This window comes from Peromyscus leucopus, chromosome 8a (assembly GCF_004664715.2).
Source record: "Peromyscus leucopus breed LL Stock chromosome 8a, UCI_PerLeu_2.1, whole genome shotgun sequence".
In the NCBI taxonomy this organism is placed as follows: Eukaryota; Metazoa; Chordata; class Mammalia; order Rodentia; family Cricetidae; genus Peromyscus; species Peromyscus leucopus.
The window spans coordinates 10645480-10671629 of record NC_051085.1 but is presented as its reverse complement, the minus strand read 5'-3'; the positions used below and the strand labels follow the sequence as shown (position 1 = coordinate 10671629).

At 38.6% G+C, this 26150-nt stretch overlaps 1 long non-coding RNA gene across 1 annotated transcript in view; it reads left to right on the top strand.

The window, feature by feature from the left end:
* Positions 1 to 789: 789 nt before the first annotated feature.
* Positions 790 to 26150, top strand: part of LOC119086873 — a 95669-nt gene continuing 70308 nt past the window's right edge. Inside the window, exon 1 of the long non-coding RNA XR_005090258.1 lies at positions 790 to 1185. This is a non-coding gene — a long non-coding RNA (uncharacterized LOC119086873). The remainder of the gene's footprint in view (positions 1186 to 26150) is intronic.

Below are 26150 nucleotides of genomic sequence, written 5' to 3'. Positions count from 1 at the left end.
TGTGCCTGCAGCTCACCATAGTGCCTCTTAAAGGAGCTATATTCATTGTTGTTGTTGTTTTTTAATTTGGGGGGGGTGTTTTCTCTCCCTCTTTTTTCAGCTTTCTCAGGTCCTGTGTGGTAATTTGAGCCCCACGTTGGGAGCCATGTGTAGCTGACACATTCTTTGGGCCACCAACCAGCTCCCAAATAAAGACATGGAGACATTATTAATTATGAATGCTCAGCCTTAGCTTAGGCTTGTCCCACTAGCTCTTATGACTTAATGTAACCTGTTTCTGTTCATCTGCCATTTACCTTGGGGCTTTTTACCTTCCTTCCATTTGTATGTTGTACTTTCTTGCTTCCCCATGTCTGTCTGACTGACCCCTGCTATCTCCCTGGCATCTCCTTTTCTTTCTTCCCTTTCCACAAGCCCAAATTTCTCCTCATACGTACTCTCCTATTGGCCATTCAGCTTTTTATTAGACCAATTATAAGCTTTAGGCAAGTGAGGGCTTTACACAGTTAATCAAATGCACCATAAACAAAATCAACACATTTTTACATAGTTAAACAAATATTCTATTCCACAACACTGGCATCAACACTGGCATGTTCATGGTTTTGTTGAGACGTACCCTTCATGAAGTAGAAGAAACTCTGGTTAATGGTTTTGCTGAGCCCCATTATGAGACATATTCTTTATGAAGTAGGAAAAACTCTGGCAGATAAGAATAGTCTAGATCAGCCTGCAAAACAGCCTTAAACTTTGTAAAGTTCACACTGATCATAGGAGAGAAAGGCAAATTAGACAAAGGGATCTGAGTCATTTAAAAGTGACTGTGTGTCAAGATTTGTGCCAAGCTGGAGTTCCTAGGAAAAAAAAAATAGCCAAAGAGTATCCTGGTAGGAGGTTTTAAAGTCTGATCAGCAATCCTTTAAGAAAATACTAAACTTGTCCTAAGGGTAGGCAGCTACTCCTTAGAGCATGTAGTATAAGGTAAATTGGGGAGAGAGTATTGCTTGCTCAGACCAGTGGCCTTGCAGCAGTCAGTTCTGGCTGACAAAGGTAACAGCCATGATGCTGACCCAGTGCCTGTTGGAACCAAGGAGTCAGCTTCAGCAGCAGGCAACAGAGCCTGGAGTGCAGCCCTTGGGCCGGAGCCAAGCGGAGAAGAGCGAGTTACCCGTGCTGAGACAAGAGGTAAGGAAAGTGCAAACTCCAGGGATATAGCTTTCATGAGTCTTTATTCATGCTAGGGTAGACTTTATGGTGATGTATTTGCCTTAGAGTCATCCATGCTTCTGTAAGTACCCCCTTACTCATGCTCTGTAAACTATCCCCAATAACTTATTAATTCTCCAAGTTGGACTTTTAAGGGATCATTACTTTGGTCTGCCAATGTCCCCTCTCTAGGTAGAAAAGGCATTTGTTCACATCTTCCCAGGGAAAGTCAGACTACTAAGGATAATGACTGAATATTGTCCAAATCAAGTTAGTAAAAGTGATATGCTAAATGGCCTTTCTTTAGAAACCTCATCAAGATACTTCTTAACAACAATAACAACAACAAAATGATGCCAACAACAGCCAAAGAATAATTCAGGCAAGGATTTCGGAACCAGGGGGTACAAAAGGAAAAGAGCACAAAATATGATTGGTGTATAGTATGCTGAAGAGCCAGTACTCATTACCTATCCAAAGAGAAAAACAGAAGTGAGGCCAATGTCCTTGTACAGATGAGGACTTAGGCATGAAACAACCTCTCATTTGCCCCTGTTCTTGACACACAGCAGTAAATACATGAAAACAAAGTCTGCACATCTTGTCCTATCTTTAAAAGTAACAACTTAACTTATAAATCTCATTTTAATTGCATCTTAGCTTAGCTAATCCCTTTAATCACTTTAAAGCATTAGCTTTAAACACTTTAATCAGTTCCTATGTCCAGGTGTCCATCAACCTAGTTCTTTGAGAAGGAAACAGTTCAAGATCTATCTTGTGGGCCTACGCTAACTCCTGCAAAGGGCTAAGGTTATGTGAAGTTTCAATCTGACTTGTTCTAGCCCAGTGTCTCTCCACTACTGGGCCCTCAGGAAACTTTGCTAACCCTCCTAGGCCCTCAAAAAACTAACCTTCTAGTTCCTGCTCTGTTTGTTTATGACAACACCTAAATATCCTTTAACAATGGTCCACTTTTCTCTTTCCTTCTTCCTCTCTTTCTCCACAGGTCACATCTCTAGCAGTTTTTATAGTATCTAATAGTCATCTGCATTCAGTATCTCTTACTTATTTTTCCTTTTGTTGAATTTCTTCAGCTTTACTTGACTTGCTCTTCTCTGTCTTATTTTTCATTAAGTCAATGAACAATCATAACAGGAATGGAAATGAAAAGTAAGTAATGAATCTTTTTTCCTAAAATATTTTACAATCTAATAAACACATAAGCAGAAGTTACAGTAGAAGAAGCAAGGTCTCCAGTTGAATATAAGAAGATGTAAGGCTTCCAGTTGAAGTCAGATAATGAAAAGATTCCCATGGTGCCTAAGACCTAACACCATGATGAAAGAAACAAGCATTGCCTAAGGTGCCTGGGTAAAACTTCATAGAGGAAGCACAAAGCAAATTGGGTTTTGAGGAGTGTGTAAGAGTTAAAAATAAAGCAGAGACAGAGACAAATATTTGAAGGGAATGATCTTCTAGGGAAAGATGGGATACTGGAAGTTACAGAAGGAGCTCAGTGTGAGCTTGACACTGATTTGACTGGACCCTAAGTATGAGCTTACCTCTAGTGAGTGATCCTCAGAAATCCAATAGGGTAACGGCACCAGCACCTCCATTTTATCCAGTGGAGTAGTCAAAGGGATTCTGCTAGACAACTTGGAGTTAGGTAGGTCACATGGACCCTATTATATACTCTCCATCTGCTCCCAGAATTTCTCAGGGTATCATTTTATCCTCAAACACAAGCGGCAATAAAATCTGTTAACGTACTTACCTTTTGCAAAGATTAAATGGATTATTGGAACTGCCAGGTATTAAGGAGTTTTTTTTTAAAGCTTGTGTTATGAGGCGCTCAAACAACAGCCCTTGAGGGCAGCTTACCAAATGCATTAGAGGAAGTCACTTGGAAACATCCTTAACTGCTTTCAGAAACAAGAGAATTGAACTTCTCTTTTGCAGCCAATTCTCTCAGCCACACACACTCACAAATGAAGGTTTACTAACACTCCTGCTCCTGAGAACACAATCTCCTGTGAATGGTGCCAACAGCTGAAAGCGTCAAGCCAGCCCCCGCACTGTGAGAACACAGCTCTCTCCCAGGGTCCACCCAGATGCTCATTAAAATCCAATGAGTGCCCCCACAAGGATGTGTTGTTTGGGCCAAGATCATAGCTTTTGCAAAGAAAAGAATTTCAACTTGGTGTGGGAAGATGGACAAAGTGGAGCACCATGGTAACAAGGTCAAATCAACCCCTTTGTCAAAGCTACCCACAATGAATGGGTAGATTTTGACTGAAGTGTCATTTGGGCCATTAGTGTTGAACTTGTTTTGCCTGGAGTTGCAACATTGAGTCCCCACACTCCACAACATTAATTCTTTTGTTCTGTATGTTATCTGTAGCTGCACCATTTTTGTAAAATCCCTCTGTTTTGTGTGAACTGTGAGAATTCTAGTTAGCTGCGGCTATTTGATTTCTTTTTTTGTGTGTGTGCATGTATTTTTTATTTTATAATTTAATTTAATTTTACATATCAGCCAAGGATTCCCTTGTTCTTCCCCTCCTACCTCCCCACCTCCTCCAGCCCAACCCCATTCCCACCTCCTCCAGGGCAAAGACTCCCCTGAGGATTGAGTTCAACCTGGTAGATTCAGTCCAAGCAGGTCCAGTCCCCTCCTCCCAGGCTGAGCCAAGTGTCCCTATATAAGCCCCAGGTTCCAAACAGCCAGCTCATGCACTGAAGACAAGTCCCAGTCCCACTGCCTGGATGCCTCCCAAACAGATCAAGCTAATCAGCTGTCTCACTTATCCAGGGAACCTGATCCAGTTGGGGGCTCCTCAGCTATTGGATCATAGTTCATGTGTTACCATTCGTTTGGCTATTTGTCCCTGTGCTTTATCCAACCTTGGTCTCTACAATTCTCGCTCATACAAACCCTCCTCTTTCTCGCCAAATGGACTCCTGGAGCTCTACCCGGGGCCTAGCCGTGGATCTCTGCATCCGGTTCACTCAGTCATTGGATGGGTTTTCTAGCATGACAATTAAGGTGTTTGGCCATCCTATCACCAGAGTAGGTCAGTTCGGGCTGTCTCTCAACCATTGCCAGTAGTATATTGTAGGGGTATCTTTGTGGATTTCTATGGGCCTCTCTAGCACTTTGCTTCTTCCTATTCTCATGTGGTTTTCATTTATCATGGTCTTTTATTCCTTGTTCTCCCTCTCTGTTCTGGGGAGATCCCAGCTGGGATCTCCCACCCCCCTAAGCTCTCTTTCCCTCGACCTTTGCCCTTCATTACCCCCACTCACGTCCATGTTGTTCATGTAGATCTCATCCATTTCTCTGTCATTGGGTGATCCCTGTGTCTTTCTTGGGGTCCTGTTTTCTAGGTAGCCTTCCTGGAGTTGTGAATAGCAAGCAGTCTAGTCATCTTTGTTTTACATCTAGTATCTTCCTATGAGTGAGTACATACCATGTTTGTCTTTCTGAGTTTGGGTTACCTCACTCAGGATGATTTTTTCTAGATGCATCCATTTGCCTGCAAACCTCATATCATTATTTTTCTCTACTGAGTAGTATTCCATTGTGTATATGTACCACATTTTATTTATCCATTCTTCAGTTGAAGGGTATCTAGGTTGTTTCCAGGTTCTGGCTATGACAAACAATGCTAATATGAACATAGCTGAGCAAGTGCCATTGTGATAAGATTGAGCATTCCTTGGGTATATGCCCAAGAGTGGTATAGCTGGATCTTGGGGGAGATTGATTCCCAATTTTCTAAGAAAGCGCCATATTGATTTCCAAAGTGGTTGTACAAGCTTGCATTCTGACCAGCTGTGGAGGAAAGTTCTAGCAAACAGACTCCAAGAACACATCAAAACAATTATCAAGTAGGCTTCATCCCAGGGATGCAAGGGTGGTTCAACATACAAAAGTCCGTCAATGTAATACACAATACAAACAAACTCAAAGCAAAAAACCACATGATCATCTCACGAGATGCAGAAAAGGCATTTGACAAAATCCAACACCCCTTCATGATAAAAGTCTTGGAGTGATCAGGAATACAGGGAACATACCTAAACATAATAAAGGCAATTTACAGCAAGCCAACAGCCAACATCAAATTAAATGGAGAGAAACTCAACGTGATTCCACTAAAATCAGGAAGGAGGCAAGGCTGTCCGCTCTCCCCATACTTATTCAATATAGTACTTGAAGTTCTAGCCAGAGCAATAAGACAACATAAGGAGATTAAGGGGATACAAATTGGAAAGGAAGAAGTCAAGTTTTCCCTATTTGCAGGTGACATGATAGTATACTTGAGTGACTCCAAAGATGAAACTGATTAGCTTATAAACACCTTCAGCAACATAGCAGGATACAAGATCAACTCAAAAAAAATCAGTAGCCCTCCTATATACAATTGACAAACACTGAGAAGGAAATCAGAGATACATCACCCTTTACAATAGCCACAAATGATATAAAATACCTTGGGGTAACACTAACCAAGCAAGTGAAGGATCTATATGACAAGAACTTTAAGTCCCTGAAAAAAGAAATTGAAGAAGATGGCAGAAAATGGAAAGATCTCCCATGCTCATGGATAGGCATGATTAACATAGTAAAAATGGCAATCTTACCAAAAGCAATCTACAGATTCAATGCAAATCCCAACAAAATACCAACACAATTCTTCATAGACCTGGAAAGAATAGTACTCAACTTCATATGAAAAAACAAAAAACCCAGGATAGCCAAAAGAATCCTGTACAATAAAACAACCTCTGGAGGCATCACAATCCCTGACTTCAAGCTCTACTATAGAGCTAAAGTAATAAAAACAGCTTGTTACTGGCATAAAACCAACATGTGGACCAATGGAATCAAATTGAAGACCCTGACATTAATCCACACACCTATGAACATATAATTTTTTACAAAGAAGCCAAAACTGTACAATGGAAAAAAGAAAGCATCTTCAACAAATGGTGCTGGCATAGCTGGATATCAACGTGTAGAAGGCTGCAAATAGATCCATTTGATTTATTAAATTTACAGGTTTCTCAAGATTCTTAACTTCCCTTACCCGGTGACCCCTAGTAATGGCTGACTAGGAAAGATGTTAATTGATCATCTAACATTCTTTGACTACTCACTGGTGATCCCAGCAATGGCTAACTGGGAGCCAAAGAAGAAACTTTGCAATCTACTTTACCTCTTGGGGTTCCTCTAAAATATATATGAAGGAACCCTCATACTGCCATGTGGGTCTGTACTGTCTTGGAGCACCCACCTACCGCTGCTTCTGTCTACAGCACTCATAACACTTTTAATAACAATCTGCTCCCTAAGACCTATCTGCCTCACTGTCCCTGAACCTCAGCCCTGAAACCTGCCCCTATAGTCAGCAGGTCTTTCACTCTTCTCCATACTTCTGCCTTTATTTCGATATTATTGTAAATAATTTGTTTTTCCCTGCCATGTTGGTCTATCTAGAATGTCTTACAGACCTTTTCAACTTCTTTAGCAACTTTCTGATCCACCAACTCTACTCCCTTCTTTTCATGTTTATCCCTCATATGGGAAAAAGCCACATGTCTGATCGTCCCGCCAAAAACCTCCCCTTAAAATCACAACACGGTCTTATTAAGCACAGTAAAAGTTAGGGGAAGATTATTATAGAAAGGGGCACTAAGAATAGTTGCCATTTTTTAAAACATTTCAAGTGGGTTAGGCTGACACAAAGAGTTACTTTTATTGAGTTTCACTGTGTGAAGAAAAGTTTTATTTCTCCTAAAGAATTGGTGTGTTTTCTTTTGGCAGATATTGGAAATTATAGTGTTTATAACTGTCCCCTTCTTTGCACTTGTCGCTGGCATGCTCAACACCAAATGTGATATTCAAAGACTGTAATTACAAAAACTCTAATTGCTTCCTTTCTTTTGTGTGGCCCTGACTTTATATACTTATTTCAAATGGATATTATTATAATGTTAAATGTTTAAACTATGGAGAGTGGCATAGCATTTAAACAATAGACAAAGATTTCTAAACTAGTTATAAGTAACAATAAGATGACATATCAACCTTGAACTTGGAAAGATGTTAGTCAAGAGTACTATGAACTGTAGTATTAGATATGATGCTGGAAATATCAGGGATCTGTTACCATGAGAACAGTGAAAAGGATGGTGACATTATAGCTCCTTCATAAATATGGGCTTTGTGGGGAATATAAAGTATTGCATGATGTGAATCAGAGTTCTGTGGGGTCAAGAATAAATTCCTAAAGATAGAGGACATAATTGTGAATAATTACCATGAGTTCAGCATTTTGGGGGAAGGGCTTTGTTTCTAATAATTATTTAAAGATGTGTGTTCCTATGAGGTTCCTTGAAAGCTTTTGCTATCATGCCATTGTTCATTTGAATGTCAACAAGGCTGTTGCTTGCCTTTGTGACATTAACTGCATAGCTTTGGAATGCAAGAACCACTCACAGGCTTAAAGTAGGTTAAAGCTGACAGTAATATGAACAAGAAAATGCATTAGAGTCCTGGTTCTAAATCCAATTCCGGATTATGGGTGGAGGTGTGTATTTAGTAAAGGATCAAAGGCTTTTTATTACTATATGAGTTAAGAGTATAATGTGGCCCTAAAAAAGTGCAATTTTCTCAGAAGGTGACATGTAAGATAATCAGATGGTGGTCATGGTGAGTATTTTCTATTCGGATTATATTGGTCAAATAAAATAATTTGAACTGATCTTCTACAAGAAATAAGTAAGCAACAGTATCCTTCTACTTAAAGCAGAAGAAAAATCCACACGGTTGCTAGTAATATCATTATTTCTGAGCTATATAGAAAGAAGCAATCTGGCTCTGGGAAGGAATGTGGTATTCTAAGGAACAGAAACTTACTAGACCTATGATGGTCCCTCCATTTGTAACCTATCAATTGCTATTCTTCAACATGCCCCAGGCCATGAGGTACATGAATAACAATTACCCCATACAGTAGATGATAATTAGTAGAACTGCAAAAAAAGCAATTTTATTTCTGTAACCTGGACAGTGAGTAATCACTGTGGATATACTCTTGGTCTTGGCTGCTAAAGTCAGGACAGTCCACAGAACCTATGGAGAAGCATGTTTTGACTCATTCAAACAATATGAAATGTATACCGTGGGAAAGAAGTTGGACTTTCTTTTCAGATGTTCTAGTCTTCCAGTCTTAGAATTGTTCAAACCCAAGCTTTCTGATCTCAAGATAAATTAAGAAATCTGGGACCAGAGAGACAGCTTCTATTTTGAGATTTTGGACAAGCATAATTTGATCCTTCTCATAGAATTTGGAGATGGAAGAAATGGAAAAGAGGTGGAAATGGGGAGGTGCCATGTCTCAGCAGGTAAAAGTGTTGTCTGTACAAAGTGATTTTATTATTGGGTACCCATGATGTAAAGACAGAACCAACTGTCAAAATTTGTCCTCTAACCTCTACACATAACACCATGACATGCCAGAATGTGCACGTACACAGACACAGACAGACACACACACACACACACACACACACACACACACACACACACACACACACTTAAAAACAATAGTAATGTATAAAATTAAAAACATAAATGAAATAAAACTACAGAGCAAACAGAAAAAATAATACCTTTCTCAATCAGCCTGGTACCAAAAAAGGTACACAAAGGGATATAGTTTAAGGAAAGCTTCCATTAAATTTTCATTCTGAAAGTCAAGTAAGGAAAAATTAGCAATCCAACATTAGGGGGAAAAAAGAAATCCCTTAAATTTATAAAACAAGCATCATGTAGCCAAGAAAAATCACCTTAAACAGAGTAGGTACCAGTTTTTAAGGAATTCTGACAGCTCAGAAAACCTCCAGAACAGATCACTTTGGCTTTACTCCCCTATTACCAGCTGGCTGGGGACTGTCGCTCTGTTCAGATGCAAGTCATGAACAGGCAAAGCCCAGCTCCCTTACCATTAGCCAGCAACTAAGACTTAAGGGCTAGAAACCCAGCCCTCAGCAGCTAATGTTAGCAGGCTATGAAGCACTGTTGGTGGCCAATGGTGACTCTTTAGAGCCCTTCCAGCAGCCAAGCCAGTCATTGCTTGCCTGTCTCCTGCTGTCATGGCTCTTCTTTTCTGCATTTCTTTTTATCTCTCCAAAGCCTCTTGTTTTCTCTGTACTCTCAGCTCTATGGAGCTCCTTCTTGTCTTACCTATATTTCCAGTCAGCACAGCCTTCAGTCATACCATTCCCGGCCACTCTGAAAGTCTTCAGTTACCTTTTAGCTGTTTGGTGGTTCAGAGCCTTGTAGTCTGAAGAGTTGGAGATGTCTGTCCTTCAGTTACCAATGCAGTCCACTCTATCCACAATAAGCACAAGTAGGTAATACCACTCCCAGAGGTTTATTGGGACCCAGCATCACGGAGACAGGTAGGAGTTCTCTTACCTTTCATAGGTCAAGAAACTAAATTTTCACAGATTTAAAAATAAATATAGAAATGTTGCAATAACCCATCATGATTTCTATGACCCTTCCTTCAGGAATTTCATTCCCAGCAGTAGGCCGTGTGACTTGATCATGATCTTTATATGACACTCTGAACTCAGATTCTTGTTATTGTCCTTGATTTCCCTCTAGGTGGTAGCACCCATAGTTTCTAAGATTAATTTAGCCCAGAGGAGCAGCTTTTAAATGTGAATTTTATGAATTCTGGAGGAAAACACTAATGTTTTTCCTACAAATGAAGACCAATGGCATATATATACACACCTGTTATCTCTCAAATGGGCTTAATAACTCCAAGAAATTTTTAAAATTTTATTTTTAATGCCTATTTTCCTTTTTTTGTTAACTTACACATTTGTTTGGCTTTCAAGCTTCATTTAAAAAAAACTTAATATGAGTTCTCAGTCATTTCAATAATCACCGTTCTGTAGAGCAGAACTATGTAATTTGTTTCCTATATTCCTTTATCTAAGGTTGACTTTTCCACGTAATTTTGTTATATAAACAATGATATTGTCAGTATTACTTTTACATTTTGCAAACAAAGCATTAGACAGACCTTGTTTGTATATAACGTATCCTTCAGGAGTTTCAGTAAATAAGTAAAGAAGGAATTTCCATATCTGATTCCAGCATTGTAAAATTGAGTGCTAGTGCATTTAAGTGTTTATTTGACTGAAGATAAGGATAGGAGGGTTGAGCATAGAAACATAGAGTTTATATCCTAGTGTGACTGAAAATTAGGACCAGAAAGTTCTCAATTATGTCAAAAGGAAACATACAGAACCAAAAAGCAATGTCTTAGTGCAGATTTCAGTGGAGCAACTGCAAAACAACTAACCTTCACATGAGCACTTGGAAGAGGTACTGAGCAACACCGCAATAAACCTTGTTCTGTGGTTGGCTTACTAGTATTAGTTTCCCATGGAGTGTGATTACTGTCAACTAACAGCAAAGCATTGCACTGTGGGTGTGGCCTGGCTGTTTACTTTTGAACCCAGCATCTCTGATTACCAGTACAGCACCTGCACATGATTGTACCTGTCACTAGCCTGCCATGGACTGGTGAGGGATCATGAGGCTCACCCCTCTTGGAGAGTGTATAGGCAGTTAGTGGTTCCTGAGGCAGGGAGAGATACTGTTTACAATAGTGTAGACAATGGTAATGAATTCAGGCTCCTATAAAATCCTCTTATTCAGACTTCTGTAAGTGGCCCTAGTGAAAGTTATTGGGTCACACACCATGAAAGTAGAAGGTGAATTAGTTGGGGTCAACAGGAGAAGGAGGCTGGGGGTGGCTGGGGGGGGAGGGTAATGGGAGTGGACACTGTCAAAATACATTACATCCACATATAAAATCATCCTAATGAAAACCATTACTTCATATAATTATTAGATGCTACTACTAATGAACATTTTAAAAACTGAGTCAATCTAAATGAGTCTGTCAATCAGTGTCAACCTTCTGGGCAGGAGAATATTCCCCAGGAAAGTTATCTGCTCAGAGACTTTATAATATAGTATAGAGTTAATATTAACATGTAGGTCAGCACAGTGGTCTTCTGGCCACCGTCTACTCTCATTCCATGAGTATTGTCCCTTCAAGTGGTCCCCTTGGCTATTACTCACTTTGAAACTCTAGAGTGTCTATTCTGTAATAAACTTTGTTTGTAATGTACACACACACACACACACACACACACACACACACACACACAGTAAAAACATGGTAGACCAGATGGCCCAAAAACCTCAGCCAGTAGCAATAAAAGTGCTTGCTTGCCTGTAAGTCTGAAGACTTGAGATCCCCAGATGCCACATGATACCAGAAGAGAATGGGTTTCCTAGAGTTACCCTCTTACCTCCACAGTCACACACTCACACACACACACACACACACACACACACACACACACACACACACACAAGTAAAATAAAAGCAAAACCTTGCATCAATTGACATATTCTGTAAGTCATGATAAAGTGAACAGGCATTCGTTTTCTATGTAACAAAAATGAAAACAGGGTACACACTTAGAAGAAGTAGGCCAAAAGCTGCATCTCTCTATTATGGCATTTCTAACTTCTGCTGTTTGTTGCCAAGCTGACATCATCTGTCACATTCAGTTCATATTTTGCTTATGCTGGGTTTACAAAGAGTTTTTAATTCTATTTAGCAACTGTATAATCACTGTAATAACTCAAAATTCTTGGTATTATTTTTTCTTATAATAATTATGGACAAAAATAGCTACGATATTCAGTGTCGTCAACATTGGAATGGTTATTTTTAATATAATTAAAAGAGAAAAGATTGAGTCTTTCAACCCTTTAGTAGCACAGCCTGACAGGAACCTATTGAAATGCAGGTTCACAGCACATAACCCACTTCTGAAATGTTATTTATCAATGAGGGCATCACATGGTGAATTTCTACAATCAAAAAAACCCTAAGCCTCAAATAGTCACAGATCAATTTAACTGTCTGTGGGATGAGAAGCATGTCATAGATACAGAGGCTTTATTTAAGAGCTGAAGCTAACTGTCATTTCTCACATACATTTCTTTGTGAAAGCAACAACTGACTTTTCGGGAGGCTACATCATATGTCAATGCAACACTAATGTCTTATGAAATTTGTTGTGTGTTTTTATATTTTAACACTTTCATTTTTAATTCATAAAAAAGTAAATAATAATGAGTATAATAAAACAAAAGTTGGACCCTGTGTATTTCTCATACTTATGAAATTTATTGTGTGTTTTTAAATTTTAACACTTTCATTTTTAATTCATAAAAAAGTAAATAATAATGACTATAATAAAACGAAAGTTGGACCCTGTGTATTTCTCATCCTGTATAAAAAAATCAGCTCAAAATGGATCCAAAACCTCAAAGTCCTCTCTCAGGACACACCTCCTCTAACAGGCCATACTTCTTCCACCAAGGCCACATCTAGTTCAACAAGGCCACACCTCCTAATCCTACTAAGCACTAAAATATATGAGCCTATGGAGGCCATCTCTATTCAAACTACCACAGCTAATTTAAGTTGAACTTTCTTCCATGTATTTTGTGATTATTTGTATTTCATCTTTTGAGCTGTTGTTCATTTCATTAGTTCATGTATCTATTGCATTATTTGGTTTCCTGTTAGTTTTATAAGTACTTTGTATATTCCAGACATTAACCATCTGTCAGACATTTAACTAGTGATGATATAATATCCTGCTCTGTAGGCTGTGTCTTCATTCTACTGTTGCCCTTTTCACTGACAGACTTGTAGACAGACAGCATCTATGCCTGTTTTTCTGCCCTAGTGTCTGTGATGACCATTTTCTTAGTTTTTTATTTGATATGTCTTTTTCCTCTACTGAGTTATGATCATCTAATAGCTAATATGTCTCCTCATGCTTTTTTTCCTGTGATAAGTCTTGGCTTTCAGGTTTTATTGGATTGCAACAGTTCGGAGAATGCTATTGATGTACTCTGTAAGATTACCTTCAACCAGAATTTGTTCAAGTTTTTCTCATAATTATGCTGGAGTTATATGTCTTGAGAAGAAAGACCCCAAATATAAAGTTTCATTTTTATCACATGCTGGTATACCCATATCAATATGATTTATCATATTTAGTGTTAACTGTAGTTACCTAGCTATGTACTATCTCTCACGTTCCTCCAAAGCAAAGCCTCTCTCCTGCTCCTAGCTCTATTTGAACACAATGCTCTGTAGGAAAATGTCATTATACACAGCTAGCATACGGCAGCTCTTTCTCCTCGAGAGTAGAACATATACATAAATTATTTGGGATTCTTTTTCATTCACAGCCAATTTATTTTTGCCTCCATCTAAATACCTAATGGTTTGTTCATGTCAATGTGGCTCATAAATATTTATTTTATGTGATAGGTTATAATTCTTTACTATTTTACTTATTTATTGCTCAAACTCCTACAATTTTGACCATTGAGCAAACTCTCTGTGCCTTTAATATATTGCCATCAAAGTTAATGGAGTGTTAAGGGGAACGGTTGTGGTACTTTAGTGTTCTCAGTATTACAAGATGTTGTGGTCTTACCATATATATTTCTTGCCTGGATCTTAGAATCAGTTATGTGTTCAAAGAATCTGGCTGAAAACCAAGATCAGAGTGTTAGATGTTTAATAATTTTAGGGCCATGAAAGAAATCCTGAGACTAAAAGCTTTGAAGGTGCTGTTTTTCCCCTCACAAGTCCAAATTCACCTGAAACTGGGTAATTATCTAGTATGCACATATATGTGAGAAGGGAGTGTCCTGAAAAGCACATGGGCAGGCATTTGAGGCACAGATTTACTACTTAGGTGTATTGTGACTAAGGACCGCTTACCTACTCTTCAGATAGTCCCCCATGCTCATTCAGACTGGACAAACAGACTTCATGTCCTTAGAATTGTCTCAAAATATGAAGAATCTTATAAGCAATAGGTATCAAATACATATCAATTTAATTTTAAAATAAAATATTCTACTTTAATGATATTTCATAAAATATAGCAACTATCTGCTCAACAGTGTGTCTTTTCACATGCACTAGATCATTTAATTCACACAGCAACACTGTGAATGATAAACACTCATCTCCATTTTAGTGATAGAAACACTGAATCTAAGATCAGTTAATTTAGTAAGTAGAAAGTTCTTAACAGTATGGCCCAATCATGTTCAGTTCTGCTTAATGATACTCTCTTTACTTTTTCCTGCCATGAGAACAAACAATTACTAAAGGCTGAGCTTTTGGTCCATCCCACAAGCCAGGGAGTTGCTTGCTAGTTCTTACTTATGCCCGAGAGTCTCACAGAGTCAAAATGCTGTGTGGGGCTTAATGAGTGCCCTGGCTAGACGCCATTCTGTTCTTGCCAAAGTTAGAGTGGTCTATATAAACACCCTTCTAGAGCTGAAGCAACAAAGAAAAAGTACCAACAGCAGCCATTAATTGCCAAAATAACAAAAATGTTTGGTAGTGTCTAAGTTTTCTTTCTTTTTTACTCTCTGCTAAGCATTGGGCTAAATATTTAATATTCATCATCTTATTTCAGTATCACAACAAATTTGCAAGTCTAAAATAGTCCATTTTTCAGGTAAGAAAACTAAAGCTTGGAGTGATTAATTTTGTTTTCTAAAGTGATGCAAATTATACATGGCAGAGCCAGGGTTTAAAGCCAAGGCCATGCAATCCCAAGCCCATTTTCTTTGCTTTTATATTGCAGAACAGCAGTTGCTGGCAAATGGTGTCTGCTATGGACATTTTTCAGAACTTAGCAACAGCAGCAAGCTACCCTTCAGTACTGGGGTTGCAAATATTTGTGCAGTACACTGAAGAAAATGACTTGTGAGAGCTGCAGGAAGGTAATTGATGAAGGCTTTATAGTTGGAGCCAAAAGGTTGAGCCACTGTGGACAGCACTGTGAGAATTTCCAAAAGTATGTACAGGGTCCCATAAAGAAACAGGATACTTTAGTGGGAATATGACAAAGACTTGGCTCTCTGGCATTCCTGGAAAAGCATTTCTTCTTTTCCATGAGGAAGGAAACTGGTTATTTGAATATGACTATGGTCCCTTTTGTTTGTAGCTTGGATGTTTGTGTTTTGGTGTACTTTGTATTTTAAGATTTCATGATAGAAAGTTGAGTGTGTTGACTTGACTGGACTGTGTGAAGCCCTTATATTTGGTCATTTTTCTTGTTGTATCTATGAAAATATATCAGGATGAGATTAATATTCAACTTGATTATTGAACAAGTGAGATTGCTCTCCCACATAGCTACATTAAACAGGGGTTTGAAGCTGTTTTCAGGTACTTATTGCTAATGTATAGGCACGCTCTTGATTTTTCATGTCTGTCTTGCATGTGGAAAGGATGATCTTTGGTAGTTCTATTACTTTATGAATTCTTTACTAATATTCATCTAGTCAACTAGGAACTTGAATAGATCAAAGGAGGTTGCAAAAGGGAGATCCTGAGGCATAATTGCTTTGACCTGAGTCATTGGTCTTTTCCTATTTTTGATTCAAATCAAGACCACATCTCAAGATTACTAGTACAACACCATTGATCCTCCTGGCTCTCTGGCCTTTAAATTGAAATGGGAATTTAAAACATTAGCTCTCTTGTGTTTTCAAGTTGCTAATAGAGACATAGGCTCTTTGCCGCTAAGATCCCCTCCACTCCAATAGGCACATACAACCTGTCAGTGGATCCTCTTCATTGGGCCACTAGACAAGGTTAAATAGTCCATGTAGAAAAAGCTCAGCTTCATAGTTCCAGATGGAATGACACACCACCTCTCACACTCACAGCCACTATTAAGAGCAGCCACTTAAGTATGACAAATAAAGCAGTTCAACAGTGAGTCCACAATGTAGAAAATGTAGATCTGGGTGAATACTATGAAACTGTAGGCCCATGCGTATCTTTTCAGATTGCATAGATGCAAATAGACAAAGTCAAAATATTGGGATATAAGTTGAATTTTCCAGGCTTACAATTTGCTTTCACCTATCACACCTGATAGAACTATTTCTGATTATATATAAAAAGATATTAGTGTCCAATTATGCTAAAGTACTAGAAAGCAAGTCAAAACATTAGGAACAGTTCAAATTCTTGGAGTAGACTATTTATCAGTGGTTTCTATCTTGTAGCCCATTTTTAACTAATGTTGTTGTTAACTAATGTTTGTCTTTGCTCTTTTGGGGGGCCCACCACCCAGCTCCAAATAAATCACACACAGAAGCTTATTCTTAATTATGAATGCTCGGCCTTAGCTTGGCTTGTTGCTAGTCAGCTTTTCCTAACTTTAACTTATCCCATCTACCTTTTGCCTCTGGGATTTTCCCATTCCCTTACTTCTGTAAATCTTACTCTTACCCCATGGCTGGCTGTGTAGCTGGATGGCTGGCCCTGTCATCCTCCTCTCCTTGTTCTCTTGTTCCTTCTCCTTCTCTGGCTACTTCTTTTTTTCTCCCAGATTTCTCCTTCTATACATTCTCTCTGCCTTCCAGCCCCACCTATCCTTTCTCCTGCCTTGCTATTGACCATTCAGCTTTTTGTTAGACCATCAGGTGTTTTACACAGGCACAGTAACACAGCTACACAGAGTTAAACAAATGCAACATAAACAAAAGTAACATACCTTAAAATAATATTCTACAACAAACCCATGCTACTTTTTTTAACTTCTGAAACTATGTCTGGGGGTGTAAAGATACAGGGGCTAACATGGGCCAGAGACTCACCCAAAAAAAAAAAGGTGGCACCCATATTAACTCTCAACTTTTTTTTTTCATTCTTTTTTTTTTGTCCTGGCTGTCCTGGAATTCACTCTGTAGACCAGGCTGGCCTTGAACTAACAGAAATCTACCTGCCTCTGTCTCCCAAGTGCTGAGATTAAAGGCACGCACAACCACTACCCAGCTTACAATTAGCTTTTAATATAACAAAAAGAGGAAAGACATAGTTAATAAAAGTCTTATTTGACTAATATTTTGCCTCATTTTTATGCAATATCATCAGGGTAGAAATATTTTATTTTAAAACAAAAATAAAATCCCTTTAACAATTAATTATAAGGACTCTTATCCATTTGGGAACTTACTGTGAAGTAAAGGGACATTTGAAATTTACTTTTACAATTTTTCATTTATTACTATTATGTTTATATATGGTGTGTGTGTGTGTGTGTGTGTGTGTGCGCGCGCGCGCGCACATGCACCACAGTCCATACTGCAGAGGTCAGAGGACAAGCCCATGACCCTGTTGTCTCCCTTCCACCTTGAGTTCTCCTGATCTAACTCATGTTTGTACAGAGGATGTCTTTACTCACTGCTCAGCCATCTCACCAGCCTAGTACTTGTAATATTAAATGTATGTGGGGAATCAATTTGAAAATCATAAGTGCAACCAAATATTATATCTTGTCCAGTTTTAATATCAGCTTACTGTTGCATGTTATTATTCCAAGAAAATTAACATAAGTGCCAGGAATTGAAGGGAAAGTATATAAATATATTAATGAATGTAAAATTACATTTTGAATGGTATTCATATATCCAGCATCCCAATGTTTGAATATCTTTTTTGCCTAATGTTAATTGATTAGTTAATTTAATAATTACTACCAACCAAGGTCCATTCAGCCACATATTTCTCGAGTTTAAATATACAGAACATTCTTTTAAATAGTAAGAGTCAACTCTCACATGGATAACACTAATAGATAAAGCTGATTAATTTTTTTTTAATGAAGTGAAACAGAAATTCTTCTGACTGGCAATCTGAGTTCTTATGGATTGTGAATCATGTAGTCAATAGCGTCTATTCATTTGTTTCTTGTTTGTTTGTTTGTTTGTTTTGATTGACTTTTGTTGTTACTTTTATTGAAAATAGATTTTTTTATACAATATATACTGACTACAATTTCCTCTCCCTCTATGTCTCCCAGTTCTTTTCCACCTCCCCTCCCCTCCAGATCCACTCCCTTTCTGTCTTACATTAGAAAAGAACAGGCTTCTAAGGGATAGCAACCAAACATGAGAAAATAAAATAAAACAAAACAAAGCCCATTACATTGAGACCAGACAAGGTAACCCAACAGAAGGAGAAGATTCCCAAGAGCAGTCACAGAATCAGGGACCCAGTCATTCACATATCAGGAGTCCCATAAAAATCCTAAGCTGAAAGCTCTATATATTCACAGAGGACCTGGTGCAGCCCCTGGAATGCCGTGTGCATGCTGCTTCAGTCTCTGTGAGCTCATATGGGCCTTGCTGAGCCAATTCAGAGGGCCTCGTTCTCCTGGTATCCTCCATTCCCTCTGCTCTTACACTTTTTCTCCTCCTCCTCCTCCTCCTCCTCCTCCTCCTCCTCCTCCTCCTCCTCCTTCTTCTTCTTCTATGGGTTCCCTGAGCTCTGACAGAAGGGGTATTGATGGAGACATTCCTTTTAGAGCTGTGTGTTCCAAGGACTCTCTCTATCTCTTTTGGCTGTGGGTCTCTTCATACATTCCTGTGCGCTGCAGGAGGAAGCTTCTCATTTGTCTTGGATATCCTATTCCTGGTGACTTGCCGAAGCTATTCATACATGTCTGATATTACATTTTCTCTCTCCCATGTACATAAAGTAGATCCCATTCTGTCATTCCTCTTTAATTTAAGCCTTATAAGCAGTGTCATCTGTCCTCCAGAAACTATGTCACAAGACTTAATAGCAAAAAAAAAAGTCAATGAAATGATTTCTACCAATATTCTGTTCTGCTCCCTCACCAGCTGGAGGTGGTAGTGAAGGGGGAGAGCATTTTCCCTTGATTTCCCCCCACCACCACCACACCTCAGAGAAGAGAGGTGGTACCAGCTATGCCCCTCTCACGCCCTCAGGGCTGACTCACCCAACCCCCTGTCTACAAGGTTAACCCATTTTCCAAGTGCTGCTGGTGAGGGTTTGGGTCAGGTCCCCTGCCTGCTGCAGGTGAGGAGGAAGGAGAGGAGGAGGGAATCTTCCACTCACCTCTGCCACCACATGGCAGATGTGACCTGCATTCCCATTCTCACACATCCAGGGCCACTTCGCCCATGCCCCTGTGAATAGGGTCAGCTCTACTGTGCTGCTCCGATGGGGTGTAGGGCCCTCCCTCCTGAGTGCTTTAGAGCCAGTGAGGAGCAGGACACGTTCTCCCTACTGTTGCAGCCCGTGAGAGGCAGGGCCAACTCTGCACAGACTTACCCTCTCTGCTTGGTGGCATCAGGAGCCTCAGCCATCCACAGAGACAGTGGCTGCCTCGGAGCCTAAACCCAGATATGGGCCCCAGCAGAAGTCCAGGCCCAGACACCACCAGGGCCTTGGGTGACAATGAAGCCACCCACCCCAGCCACTCCTCATCTCTTCACCACTTCAGATATGCTTCTGTCCACAGGACATGAACCGTTTGTCTCTCTCTATTTCCCATACCACTCCATACATTTGCTTACCACGGTACTGCCCTTCTGCCTGGCTCCCCAAGGTGTCTTGTGGACCAGTGGTTTTTTTCCTCAGAGGCAGGAACGCTGGTGTGGGTCTTCTTGTCCTGATTAGACCATTTTACCTATTGACAGTGCCCTTTGCCTTACAGAAGCTTTTCAGTTTCATGAGGTCCCATTTATTGTTAATCTTAGTTTCTGTTCTATTAGTGTTCTGTTGGGGAAGTTTTCTCCTGTGCCAGTGAGTTCAAGGCTATTCCCCACTTTTCTTTTCTGAAGGTTCAGTGTATCTGGTTTTACACTGAGATCTTTGACCCAGCTGGTCTTGAGTTTTGTGCAGGTTGATAGCTGTGGATTAATTTGCATTCTTCTACAAGCTGACATCTAGTTAGACCAGCACCATTTGTTGAAGGTTTTTTTCTTTCTTCCATTGTGTATTTCTGCCTTCTTTGTAAAAAAAAAAAAATCAGGTATCCATAGGTGTGTTGACTTATGTCTGGATCTTCAATTTGATTCCATTGATCAGTGTGTCTGTTTTTATGCCAATACCAAACAGTTTTATTACTATAGTCCTGTAGTACAGCTTGAAATCATGGATGGTGATACCTCTGGATGTTCTTTTATTGAACAGCATTGATTTAGCTGTCCTGGCTTTTTTGTTTTTCCATGTGAAGTTGAGTATTGTCCTTTATGGAGAGATCTGTAAAGAATTATGTTGGAATTTTGATAAGGATTACATTGAACCTGTAGATTGCTTTTGGTAGGATGGCCATTTTTACTATGTTAACCCTAGCAATCCATGAGTATGGGAGATCTTTTCATCTTCCATTGTCTTCAATTTATTTCTTCAAAGACTTGAAGTTTTTGTCATTCAAGTCTTTCACTTGCTTGGTTGGAGTTACTCCAAGACAGTTTACATTATTTGTGACTATTATGACAGCAATTTGTGGAGGTTTGACTAAAAATGGCCCCCATGGGCTCATAGGGAGTGGCACTATTAGGAGGTGGGGCCTTGTTGGAGTAGGTGTCCATATGTTAGAGGAGGTGTGTAACTAGGGGGTGGGCTTTGAGGTATCAGAAGTTTAATCCTGGGCAGTGTGTCACTGTCTCTTTCTGCTGCCTTTGGATCCAGATGTAGAACTCTCAGTTCCTTCTCCAGCACCATGTCTGCTTGCACACCACCATGCTTCCTGCCACGAGAATAATAGACTAGACCTCTGAACTGTAAGCCAGCCCCAATTAAATGTTTTCTGTTATAAGAGTTGCCATATGCCGGGCGGTGGTGGTGCACGCCTTTAATCCCAGCACTCGGGAGGCAGAGCCAGGCGGATCTCTGTGAGTTCGAGGCCAGCCTGGGCTACCAAGTGAGTTCCAGGAAAAGGCGCAAAGCTACACAGAGAAACCCTGTCTCGAAAAACCAAAAAAAAAAAAAAAAAAAAAAAAAAGAGTTGCCATAGGCAGGAATGGTAGCCCATGACTTTAATCTCAGCATTTTGGAGGCAGAGAAAGACATATTGCCATGAATTTGAGGCCAGCCTGGTCTACAAAGCAAGTTCCAGGACAGAAGGTTCTGTTACACGGAGAAACCCTCTCGAAAGACAAAACTAAGGGGTGGGGGGGAGATTTGCCTTGGTCATAGTGTATCTTCACAACAATAAAACCCTAAGACAGTGTTGTTTTCCTGATTTCTTTCTCAGCCCATGTGTCATCTATGTATAGGAGGACTAGTGAATTTTTTTAAATTAATCTTGTATCCCGCCACTTCACTAAAGGTGTTTATTAGCTGTAGGCATTCCTTGGTAGAATTTTTGGGGGTTGCTTATTTATATTAACATATCATCTGCAAATAAAGATACATTGACTTCTTCCTTTCCAATTTATATTTCCTTGATCTCCTTCAGTTTTCATATTGCTCCCACTAGAAATTCAAATACTGTATTGAATAGATATGGAGAAAATGGACAGTCTAATCTTTTTCCTGGTTTTAGTATGATTGCTTTGGTTTTCTCTCCACATAATTTAATGTTGACTATAGGCTTGCTGTTAGTTGCCTTTATTATGTTTAGGTATGTCCCTTGTATTCCTAATCGCACCAAGACTTTCATCAAGAAAGAATATTGGATTTTGTCAAAGGCTTTTTCAGCATCTAATGAGGTGATCATGTTTTTTTTTTCTTTCAGTATGTTCATATCATGGGTTACATTGACTGATTTTCATATGTTGAACCATTCCTGCATCTCTAGGATGATGCCTACTTAATCATGGTGGATGATTTTCCTGATATGTTCTTAGATTCAGTTTGTACTTTAATGAGTATTTTTTTTTTACCAATATTCATGAGGGAAATTGGTCTGTAATTCTCTTTCTTTGTAGTATCTTTATGTGTCTTGGATATCAGGGTGACTGTGGCCTCATACAATGAATTTGTCAATTTTCCTTCTGTTTCTATCTTGTGGAATATTTGAGGAGTATTGGCATTAGGTCTTATTTGAAAGTCTGGTAGAATTCTGAGTTAAAACCATCTGCCTCTGGGTTTTTTGTTTGTTTGTTTGTTTTGTTTTTTTCCATTGGGGGATTTTTCTTTTAGTGACTGCTTCTATTTCCTTGGGAGTTATAGGTCTATTTAAATTGTTTATCTGATCTTGATTTAACTTTGGTAAGTGGCATCTATAGAGAAAATATTCATTTCTTTTAGCTTTTCCAATTTTGTGGAGTATAGGATTTTAAAGTATGACCTAATGGTTCTTTGGATTTCCTCAGTGTCTGTCGTTATGTCTCCCTTTTCCACTCTGATTTTATTAATTTGGATATTCTCTCTATGTCTTTTAGTTAGTTTGGATAATGGTGTGTCTATGTTGTTAATCTTCTCAAAGAGCCAGCTCTTTGTTTCATTGAGTCATTGATTCATTGTATTGTTCTCTTTGATCCTATTTTATCCATTTCAGCCCTCAGTTTGACTATTTCCTGCCATTTTTCTCCTATTATGTGAGCTTGCTTCTTTTTATTCTAGTGCTTTCCAGTTTATAAATAAAAAATTAGAATCTCTCCAATTTATTTATGTGGGTACTTAGTGCTATCAACTTTCCTTTTAGCACCAGTTTCGTTGTGTCCCTTAAGTTTGAGGTGTGAATTAATTAATTTCATTGAATTCTAGGAAGTCTTTAGTTTCTTTCTTTATTTCTGCCTTGACCCAGGAGTCATCCAGTATGGAGTTGTTCAGTTTCCATGAAGCTATAGCTTTTCTGTTGTTTCTATTGTTTTTGAAAGCCAGTTTTAATCCTCAGTGGTCTGATCAGATTCAGAGGGGTTTTTGATTTTATTGTATCTGTTGAGACTTGCTTTGTGACTGAGTATATGCTCAATTTTGGAGAATGTTCTTTGAGTTGCTGAAAAGAATGTGCATTCTGTTCTCTTTGAGTGAAATGTCTGTTAGGTTCACTTGGTTCATAATATCTGCTAGCTCCAATATTTATCTGTTCAGTTTTTGCCTGTAAGACCTGTCCATTGGTGGGAGTAGGGTATTGAAGTCTCCTTCTATCAATGCGTGAGGGTTAGTGTGATTTAAACTTTATTAGTCTTTCTTTTAAAAATGTAGGTGCCTTTGTGTTTGAGGCATAGATATTAAGAATTGAAACATGTTGGTGTATCTTTCCATTGTTGAGTATGAAATGTCCTTCTCTGTCTCTTTTGATTAATTTTGGTTCAAAGTCTATTTTGTTAGATATTAGAATGGCTTCACCACCTTGTTTCTTAGGTCCATTTGCTTGGAGTATCTTTTTCCAACTTGAGAAATATTAGTGACCAATGATTGCTAATTCCTGTTATTTTGGTGGTGTGGTGTGTGTGTGTGTGTGTGTGTGTGTGTGTGTGTGTGTGTGTGTGTTCCTTTTTTAGTTTTGCTCGTGTGAGGTTATTTATTTTCTGTGTTTTCATGTGTGTAGTTAAGCTCCTTGGGTTTCTGTAGGGTTGGATTCATGGATAAATATTATCTAATTTGACTTTGCAATGGAATGTCTTATTTCTTCCATCTATGGTGATTAAGAGTTTTGCTGGGTGTAGTAGTCTGGGTTGGCATCTGTGCTCTCTTAGAGTCTACAAGACATCTGTCCAGGTCTTTCTGGCTTTTAGACTCTCCATTGAGAAGTCAGATGTAATTCTAATAGGTCTGTATTTATATATTACTTGGCCTTTTGCCCCTGCAGTTTTTAATATTCTTTCTTTTTTTCTGTTTAATGTTTAATGTTTTGATTATTTAGTTGCCTGGGGATGTTTTTTTTTTTTTTTTTTTTTTTTTTTTTTTTTTTTTTTTTTTTTGCTCCAATATATTTGGCATTCTGTAAGCTTCTTGTATCTTTATAGGCATGTACCTTTATATGTCTTCTTTAGGTTAGGGAAATTATCTTCTATGATTTTGTTAAAGATATTTTCTGGGCCTTTGAGCTGGGATTCTTCTCCTTCTTCTATTCCTATTATTCTTAGATTTGGTCTTTTCATGATGTCCTAGGTTTCCTAGATGTTTTGTGTCAGTAATTTTTTAGATTTAACATTTTCTCTGAGGAATATATCTATTTCTCCTATCATATCTTCTCTGCCTGAGATTCTCTCTTCACATATTATGTTCTGTTGGTGATTCTTGCATCTGTAGTTCCTGTATGTTTAAGTAGATTTTTTATCTCCAGGATTCACTCAGTTTGTGTTTTCTTTATTGCTTCTATTCCATTTTCAGGCTTGAACTGTTTTATTAATTTCCTTCAACTCTGTTTTTTCTTGGCTTTCTTAGCTTTCTTTAAGGGATTTATTCATTTCCTCTCATTTTTTGTTTGTCTTTTTCTAGATTTCTTTAAGGAACCCATTCATTTCCTCTTTAAGGATCATCTTCATAGATTTAGTTTTAAGGTCATTTTCTTGTGCTTCAGCTGTGTTGGAATATTTCTGTCAGAGATATACTGCCCTGGCTATTGTTGATTGTGTTCTTATGCTGGCATCTAGGCATCTGGATTTGGGTAACTATACATAGGTCTAGTGAAGATTTCTGAGTTTGCCTTTGTTGGATGAGTGGTTTGTTTTCTTGGTTTCTGTTTCCTCTCTGATATTCTGGCTGGAGTCGCCTGCAGTTCTCATGGCCGGCTTGCCCTTTCATCCAGCAGGGTACCTCTGTTGTTCTTCTGGCAACTGGTGTGACCTCTGGTGGTGTAGGAGTTTTCTACCTGGGATTATGTGTGCCAGTGTGGCCTCTGGGATTCTGGGTGCAGATATGTCCTCTAATAAAGGAGAGGGCTTCTGCTCTAGTTATGGGCAGAATTTTTTGATTAGGAGGGGAGCTGTTGGGGAATGCTGTGCAGGCTCTGAAGGAATGGTGGAGATCTGCAGGTGGTGGGGGACTCACCTAGGGTTCTGGATGTAGCATGGTATCTGGTAGCAGGGGGCTTCCATCTGATTTGTGGGACAGAATATGGTGACAAGGACATGGGATGTTGTTAGAGGTATGCTGGGAGGACTCTAAGAGAGTATTGGCAGTCTGTGGGCAAGGAGTAGAGGTGCTTACCTAGGGAACCATCAAATTTTCAACAGCACATAAAATATAGGCCTAACCAAGTTTCAACTAGTTATTATGACAAGGTTCATAATTTAATATCATTTACTAATAGAATAAGTTCTCATTTTTCTATTGCACACTTCTAGAAAGTTTACACTTAGCATTTAATATGTCTATTTAATTTTAATTCCAAGCTTTATTCATAGTTTGTTGGTTTTTCATCCTTGTCTTTCTCTGGTTTAAAGGTTCAGTCAGGTCATTGTGTTGTACTAGATGGCATAGTCCCTTAGTTTCCTTCAGTCTGTCACTGACAAGTATAATCTTAAAAAAAAATAGCCTTAATAATTCTCAAGGGTTTGGGTTTGGCCACTTATTTTGTGGGAAGCCCTTCAAGTTGTTATTGTTCAGTAATTTCTCATAAATAGACAGGGATTAAATGAGGATATTTTGATTTTCTTTTTTAAATTAAGGGAGATCTGTCAATTTTTTAATGCCTCCAGAGATCATTTCTTTCCTAAAAAAGTATAAAATTTAATTTCCTTTGAATTGTAAATTATTGAATAAAGAACCGATGATATTTGAAAAAAAAAAAACATTGTTTACTTCTCTTTAGAGAAAGCTAAAAATTAAGATCCTGGGGAAAATGTGAATCTGGATTCTTATGATGAATGAAATTAAAACAGTGCATTTCTTTTTATTGAGAATTGTTTGTTTTTATTAAGAAAACCCAGCTCTAATTTAAAAAGTAGTCATATTTTTATTTTACTCTTTAAATATTAAATGTCATTTAATTTAAAAATATTTTAAATGTATTTCATAAAAACAATTTTATCTGGAATAAATTTATGAGCTGCTTGTTGATTT